This window comes from Rana temporaria, chromosome 2, assembly GCF_905171775.1.
Source record: "Rana temporaria chromosome 2, aRanTem1.1, whole genome shotgun sequence".
In the NCBI taxonomy this organism is placed as follows: Eukaryota; Metazoa; Chordata; class Amphibia; order Anura; family Ranidae; genus Rana; species Rana temporaria.
Genome location: NC_053490.1, coordinates 61,641,127 through 61,650,256, shown reverse-complemented (window position 1 = coordinate 61,650,256; position 9,130 = coordinate 61,641,127).

Below are 9,130 nucleotides of genomic sequence, written 5' to 3'. Positions count from 1 at the left end.
CTTCCATGCATACATGTTGCAGCACGGTGAGTCGACCTTAAAGTGGATGTAAACCCTCACATATACCCAGTGAAGGGAACAGCTTCAGATGATACACAGAGATGAAACAAATCTCCCTACATAAGTTTTACATGTATATCTGCTGTCTTCAGCTTTCTATTATCTTTAGGATTCTAACATTGGTTTAGAATCTTTACTTCCTCATTCAACACTAGGGGCCAGATTCACAAAGAGATACGACGGTGTATCTACAGATACACCATCGTATCTCTGACTTACACTGGTCCTATCTATGCGCCTGATTCATAGAATCAGATACGCATAGATAGGGCTTAGATCCGACAGTGTTACAATGTGTTACACTGTCGGATCTTATTTTCGATTTAAAAATGGCGCCGGGGGCGTTCCCGCTGATTTACCTTGAATAATATGTAAATCAGCGAGATACGCAAATTCACGAACGTACGCGGACCCGACGCAGTCTTCTTACGATGTTTCCGTAGCGGTTTTCCCGTCGTATACTTACCCCTGCTTTTATCAGGCGCAGCCAATGTTAAGTATAGCCAGCGTTCCCACGTCGAATTTGAATTTTCTAACGTCGTTTGCGTACGCCGGTTCACAAACACGCGCGTCGCAAGTCACGCTCACGTCGAAACCACTGACGTCCTAGTGACGTCAGTGGGAGCAATGCACGCCGGGAAATTCCCCGGACGGCGCATGCGCATTTAAATCGGCGCGGGAACGCGCCTGATTAAAATAGTACACTCCCCCTAGCCACGGAATTTGAATTCCGCCGGGGGATTTAGGATCCGCCGCCGCAAGTTTGGAGGTAAGTGGTTTGTGAATTAGCCACTTGCCTCTCAAACTTGCGGGAGCGGATCTTAAATCACGTAGATCGAGCGGATCTATAGATCCGCTGATCTACGTGAATCTGGCCCTAGGAGTGGATTCTTGGCATACACTGGGAGACAGCTGATTGGAGGAAAGGCACCCTCCACATAGGTAGAGGAAGGAAGGAAGGAATGTGCAGAGCTGTGCTGTGACAAGACAAGCTCACTGCTCATCTATTTATAGCTCCTACCCAGACACAAATTTTAGGCTGATTTTTTCTTGGTTGAGAGATGTTATCATGCTGATAACAGAAGAATGAAACAGCAGAAAGACACAGGACTTATGCCGCGTACACACGACCGTTTGTAAAAACGACACGATGTAAAAAATGGGCATTAAAAATTTAGAACATGCTCTAATTTTCCACAACGTTTTTAACGTTGTAAAAAATGGTCGTGTGTGGGCTTTAAGGACGTGAAAAAAACGCGCATGCTCAGAAGCAAGTTATGAGATGGGAGCGCTCGTTCTGGTAAAATTAGCGTTCGTAATGCAGTAAGCACATTCATCACGCTGTAACAGACTGAAAAGTGCGAATCGTCTTTTACTAACACAAAATCAGCAAAAGCAGCCCCAAGGGTGGCGCCATCTGAATGGAACTTCCCCTTTATAGTGCCGTTGTACGTGTTGTACGTCACCGCGCTTTACTAGAGCATTTTTTTTTTCACGATCGTGTGTAGGGAAGGCCGTTTTAACAATTGGGTTGCATGGTGCACCACTGTGCATGCTGTAAGCGTGCTCCCAGTACACTGACGGAGTTGTCACAGACAGTTCCCAGTCACTGGTAACAATCATGAACTGGTGTAAGGGGTACCCTATCATGTGATCACTGTGACAGCCAATCACTGAGGGTGCAGGATCAGAAACTCTGCTAATGCCTTCTGTTGTTCATAACCCTTTAAAGTGCAGACAGGAGGCTTCAGCAAGGAATTAAGAAAACTGTATTCAGTGAAGCGTGATGCCAAATATGATAAAAAAATTGATTTAGAATTTACACACACTTTAATTTCTATGACTGGCACTCGGTCAACATTTTCTTATTACCTAAGAGTTTAAGCAATCTCTGCTGAGTCACTTGTTCATTTTAATGTAGCGCTCACCCCCGAAGGAGCCGCTGGTTATAGATTGGGATGGCGTGTTACCTCTGTGAGCGTCTAGGGGTAGATGATGATGAGAGTAGCAATGATGGAATGTTCAAACAGCAGGTGTCTTTCTTGTGCTTTTATTCTTGCCCGACACGGCAAACAGTAAACTTGAGGTAGCTAGATTAAAGATGGATGAGGAGAAGGATTAGCAGATTCAGGCCCAAGATAACAGAAGCAGTCCTGCTTCCAAGTGGAGTGGGTATAGTGTACCCGGACAGGCCTCTCACACCGACCTGGCAGCCAGAATATCACTCGGCACTTTTGGGAGGAACAGGTCTTTGCCACAGACCTGGCCTCAGAACTTAGGATATGGAGACTGTTCTCCTCAGTAAACTTCTTCAGGCCTGAATCTCGCTCAGGTAGTTTCAATTAGGTTCCAGACTGATAAGTGGCTAACTTCCACCCCATCAGTGTCCGGTTACCTCGATCCCCGGTGGATTGTCTAGGCCCTGTTGGACTGCCAGCCTCTCATTGGCGCTCCTCAGACCGACTCCCCACCGAACAGCTATCTCGCTTGGGATCTCCTCAGAATTGGGGACCCAGTCGATTACTGGGGCCCCTGCCATAGATTCAAATGCTCCGGGCCAACATGGTCCCGGAACCAGGAACAGAACACCCCGTGGAACGCGCACCCCGGCCTGGTAGGCCGCATCGCCGGGGGACGTGATGTGTGGTCACCCTAAAGGTGGGTACCACACCCGGAACCAGACTGGACCGGACTGGACTGGACTCCCGCCTAATGGCGTCTGCCCCAGAAGTACCCTCCCCCAGCATGCCCCGCGAGGGAAAACCCCTCCTGATTGGCTGCTGGCAAGAGGCACTCCAGCCTGGACTCCACTGCTGCCACCTGCCGCCCGGGGTGGAAAAGCACCTCAGGAACACAGAATGAACCGACAGTACCGACAGCTGAAACAGAGGCCCGCTGGTTGCTGGGGGGAGGAGTTACAACATGGCGCCGAACAGCTAGTTGCTGTGAGTCCCGTGCGTCTCTCCCTGAGCGGACATGCTGGAGAAGCTTGAGTGTCCGAGATAAAAATGCCCCCACCCCTACCTGCTCCTGTTGTATGCTGGCTTCCTTCCTACTTCTACTATATGACCCTGCTGCCGCTGCTGCTGCCGTTCCGCTTCTGGTCCCTTACCTGAGTCTGTGGGTCGTGGATCGTCTGTGACTCTTGGTGCCGCTGCCTGCTCCCCCTGATAAAGCATATGGAAAGTATTTCTTTACTGCAAAATTTTGAGAACTCTAGAAGCTCCTGATGTGGAATGAACTAGACTGATTATACATACTGATCCATCCATACAAAATTTTATGATATACAGCTTTTTTTTTTTTTTTACATTTTGTAAACGAATAGGTGTTTTTTTGGACAATACATTTTTTTTTCTTTCTCTCGGCCTGTTTGAGCAACTCAAGGAGACTGAGAGGTGTTTTTTTTTTTTTTTGAGTCTCTTTTTCTTTTTCTGAACTTGCCCGTGATATTTTAGAGCAGCGGAGGGCGCACACTTACGTGCTCCTGTTATCTATTCATAGAGGCTCTCCCCCCTTTTTTTTCCCCCTTCCCCCCTTTTTTTTTTGTCTATTGAAACGTATTTATTTATAGTTGTATGATCTAGCTGGTCTATATTGTCTAATATCAATTGTCCTGAAGGTTATTGTTCTACTATTTGCCATTTGAATATATATTCCTGTTATACTCCGGTTATTTTTTCCATTTAGATATATGTAGATATATGTCTTAGATCAAACTATCAACAAGTTATTTGATAGGCTGCATATCGCCTGGTATTATTAGTTATTTTGATTTATTGTAAAAAGACCTACACATCTGCAAGAGGTTCTCTTTTTTTTTTTTTTTTTGGTGAGTCTTTAAAATAATATTTGGTTGACAGGAGGGAAATTCTGAGGGAAGTAAACGTTAAAAAGAACTGAATAGGAACCTCTAGAGGGGGAAAAGAAAGAAAAAATATGGAGAAGGGGAGCAAAAACCAATCAAACCGACAGTGGGGGCAGTAACTCCATAAAAACCTATTTGGTACAAGATAAAATAGATCAAAGGCAGGAACAACCGATAGAAAATTCAGAAGGTACAAACCTTTTAGTAGAAATGCAGGAAAATATGGATTTAGGAGAAGAGGCCCTACAGCAAGATCAACATCAAAAGAAAATGGAGAAATAAATAGATAAGTTACAGGCACTCCCCACAAAGCAAGATATGGTAGAGATGATGGCTCACTTATAAGGGATGATTAAAAGAGAACTGAGTGCTACCCGAACGGACATACAAAATGTACTACAAAGAGTGGAAGAATCAGAGGCCCACCTGGACGAACATAAAAATGCGATTTTGGAGTTAAGGGAAAGGGCAGATCTGGAGTAGGTTGAAATAAGGAACATTAGATATAAGTTAGAGGATCAAGAGAACCGCAACAGACGTAACAATCTGAGGATACGTGGCCTACCGGAGTCAGTGGGAAATAGTGATTTAGAGACTACGATTCGTGAATTGTTCAATAAAATACTAAAAAGAGAAGCAGCAGTACCCATTTTGTTTGAAAGAGTGCACAGAGTACAGAGAATAGCCGACCCATCAGTAGATAGAGCGAGAGATGTGATAGCAAGATTTTTAAACTTAAAACCAAAACAGGAAGTGGTGCAGGGCTTGAGAAGCTCTGCGCCGGTTGAATACATGGGTGCTGAGAGCTTGGTCTTCACGGACTTATCACAAGAAACTCTGGCTCGCAGGAGGGCGTTGAAACCTCTAACAAAACAACTACAGGAGAATTTTTTTTTATAGATGGGGCTTCCCAGCCTGTCTAACAGCAAAGAATCAGGGGGTTTTGGCCATACTGCGATTTCCAGAGGATCTGAAAGGTTTTTGTGGTAAATTGGATTTACCAATGCCACAAATAGAAAATTGGGAAAATACAGGGGGTCAAACCAGGACAGCGGATCAGACAGGTCAGGAACAAGCCGGGTCACAACAGGAAATCCAAACAGCAGTAGTACAGAGGCTCAGGAAGGCTGACGACAATCCAGCAATTTGGATCAGACAGTGGCAGCCTTTTATAGGCCAGCAGGAGGATCCACCTGTCACATGATGTGCCTATGGCACCCATTTCTTCTACTGGCAAGATTGCCAGTACTTTTTCTATGGCCATTTCCTTGAATATAGGCCAGCAGGAGGATCCACCTGTCACATGATGTGCCTATGGCGCCCTTTTCTTCTACTGGCAAGATTGCCAGTACTTCTTCTACGGCCATTTCCCTGACAGTGCCCCCCCAAGGGGCAGCCTCCGGATGCCACAACAGGCCGATGCTTCGGGATGTCTGCTGTGAAAGTCCCGTACCAGTCTAGGAGCATGCACATTGTTTGCAGGCTCCCAGGAATTGTCTTCAGGAGGGTATCCCCTCCATTTGATGAGATACTGGATCTGCCTACCTCTCCTCCGGCAATCCATAATGGCTTCAACCTTAAATTCTGTTTCCCCTTCTACCACTACTGGAGGTGGAGGTGGCTCTTCTCTTCCAGGAAATGGACTGGGTACCGCGGGGTTAAGCAGGGAGATGTGGAACACTGGATGGATCTTGTAAGTATTGGGTAGTGCCAGCTCAAAAGCCACTGGATTTATTTCTCCTTTCATTTAAAAAAGAAATGAACTTGGGTCCAAGCTCCCGGGCTGGACATGAGAGCTTGAGACAAGGGAGCTACATATAGATTTAGTAAACGCAAATAGACTACACACTTTGCAGTCGTTGCAGAGCTTAGTAAGTGAGATAAAGCTTCACTTTGCAAAGAATACCCAATCACATGCAAGAAAAAAACAGCATTTTTGCTTGCACATGATTGGATGATAGAAGGCAGCAGAGCTTCTGCTCATTCACTAAGATCTGTAGCAACTACGGTCACAGAGGGCATCTGTGCATAGTCTATTTGACTTTAGTAAATGAACCCCTATAAGTTTTGCGCAAACCAATCAATATATGCTTATGTAGCACTACCCCCGAAGGAGTTGCTGATTTGATTTGGGTGGCATGTTACCTCTTATCTTCCCGCCATCTAGGGTACTGGATGAGAGCTGCAATAAGTCAATGTCCACAGGACAGGTGTCTTTTCTGTGCTTTTATTACCCAGACGGGTAAAAACGGTAAGTAGTAGGAAGGTGAAGGGATAGAAGAATTGAGAAATTACGGATTCAGGGTTAACTGGCGTGGAAACAGTCCTGCTCCCAATGATAAATATCTTCACCACTCTAGCCAGAGAGGGTACAGTGCATCTGGATAGGCCTCTCTCACCAGCCTAGCAGCCAGAATGCCACTCGGAAATTTAGGTAAATTTCCAGAGACTTCTAAAGGTGGAGATAACTTTGGTCCAAAATCCCTCTCAACTGGATTCAGCACCTGGATCTCCTTCAATCAGCTTCACAGCTTCAATTGCAGCAATAACTGACAAGCAACCACCGTCCAGCCTCTCAGGTACAAAGTGTCCTTCGATGAGCTAATAGACCTCTCCTGCGACACCAGCCTCATGCTCGGTTCCTCATCGAATGGCCTCCTCCACTTTGGACTAGCAGCACAGGACCACTTGTAGGTTCGTAGACTCAGTCTGCTTACTGAGCCTACTATGTAACTTAATGATCCGTACCAACGTGGTCCTGAAGCCAGGAACTCAGCAACACACACACCCCAGCCAGGAGGGCCACACACGGAGGTGGTGGGACAACTGCCCAGGTAGAACGTGTGGGGTGACGACGACACGCACCAATGGTGTCTGCTCCTTAAATACCCCTCCCCAACATGCACAGCGAGGTGATCAACCCTCCTGATTGGCTGCCAGGAAGAAGTATCCACAAGACCCTGAATTTACTGCTGCCCCCTACCGTCTGGGAGTGACTGAAGTCCCCAGACAGGAGGATAGGCACACAGCACAGCCAGAGCTGGAACAGATGCCTTAAATTTAACCAAATTAACATGGTCAGAGTCAATCAACTCTCTGACCTCCCTTCTAAATTTACAATAGCACCTGCCACAAAAGTAGCCAGGCGCTACACTTATTAGGATTTTTCCTTTTTTTACCAAAAACATGTAGCAGAATACTTATTGGCCTAATTTTATGAAGAAATTCGATTTAGTAAAGTAAAAAGTATTGTTTTTATTTTTTTAATGTCACTAAAAAACCCAGTGGTGATTAAAAAATTAAAAAGAAAGCTCTATTTGTGTGGAAAAAAAAAGATTTAAATTTAATTTATGTACAACGTTGCATGACTGCGCAATTACCAGTTATGCCCTGTACACACGATAGGTTAGTCTGATGAAAACGGTCTGATGGATTTTTCCATCAGTTATCCGATGAAGCTGACTGATCATCAGTCGTGCCTACACACCATCAGTTAAAAAAACGGTCGTGTCAGAACGCGGTGACGTAAAACACCACGACGTGATGAAAAAATGAAGTTCAATGCTTCCAAACATGCGTCGACTTGATTCTGAGCATGCGTGGATTTTTAACCGATGGACGTACCCACAGACGATCGTTTTTTTCCATAGGTTTTTTTATCCATCAGATAATTTTAAAACAAGTTCCTATTTTTTTAACCTATGGATAAATAACCGATGGGGCCCACACACGATCGGTTTGGTCTGATGAAAACGGTCCATCAGACAGTTTTCATCAGACTAACCTATCGTGTGTACGCAGCATAAAAGTAATGCAGTGCTAAAAAGCTACAACTGGCCAGGTCATGAAGCGGGGTAAATCATCTGGAGGGCAAGTGGTTAAAGTGACACTAACCACTACTTAATAGCCTTGTAGTCAATTTATTTTAATAAATTGTTTCTGTGTTTTTCTTCCTCCTTTTAACGGCCCCCTTACCTCCCTTTGTTTGGAACCTGCAGTGCATGTTGCGGTCATGTACACTGCTCTATACACACTACAAATCCCATAGCTTAATTGCTACATACAGTGGGACTATGGGGAACAAGCATAGCCACCATCTAACCGGAAGTCACATCACAGTAACAAAAAAAAGCCTTTGAAAGAGTCATTGATTAATAGTGTGACATACTGCAAACAAAACCCAAGAGATTTTTCAATTTTTTTTATAAATAATTAGCGGTGCTAGAGTGCAGAAATGTTCAGATTGGTGGGTTGGGAATCCCTGGCCTGAATTATCCTGGTATAAAATTAGACATTCCCAGACCCTGGTTATTGTCAAGGATTTGACATAGCATGGTGGCTCGTTATATTTAAATAATGGCAAATGGAAAAACCAAAGCCAAACATGTCATGAATTTATCCATGAAGACTTATGCCGCGTACACACGATCGGTTTGTCTGATGAAAACGGTTGTTTTCATCAGACGAACCGATCGTGTGTGGGCCCCATCAGTTTTTTTCCCATTGGTGAAAAAACTTAGAACCTGTTTTAAAATTATCTGATGGTTAAAAAACCGATAGAAAAAAACGATCGTCTGTGGGGAAATCCATTGGTTTAAAATCGACTCAGAATCAAGTCGACGCATTGAACTTAATTTTTCTCAGAACGTCGTTGTGTTTTACGTCACCGCGTTCTGATGCGATCGTTTTTTTTAACTGATGGTGTGTAGGCAAGACTGATGAAAGTCAGCTTCATCGGATATCTGATGAAAAAATCCATCAAACCGTTTTCATCGGATGAACCAATCGTGTGTACAGGGCATTACTGTGAGAGCTGCACTTTAAAGCAAACTTCAGTCCAAAATAGGATATAAATGAATAAAAAAAAAAAGATTGGCGGGCAGGTCTTGCTACCTTCTTTCTGTCTGTGGTTAAGTCTGAAGTGGGGGGAAAAAAAATGAATAACATTACAAATTATGAAGATGTTACATAGGCAAAATAACCAAAACCAGCAATTATATAATCTTTAACCACTTGCCGACCCTATAACTAGGTCGTGACCTTGTATGTGATCCGACACGTCCGCTGGTGGCCCGCTCCCACAGTGGGAGATGATCTGTGGGTGCGCGGACTCGATGTCTACTGGCACCCGCCGATCATCAAGCACAGAGGCAGAACAGTGGTCTGCCTATGTAAACAAGGCAGATCACCGTTCTGGCAGGA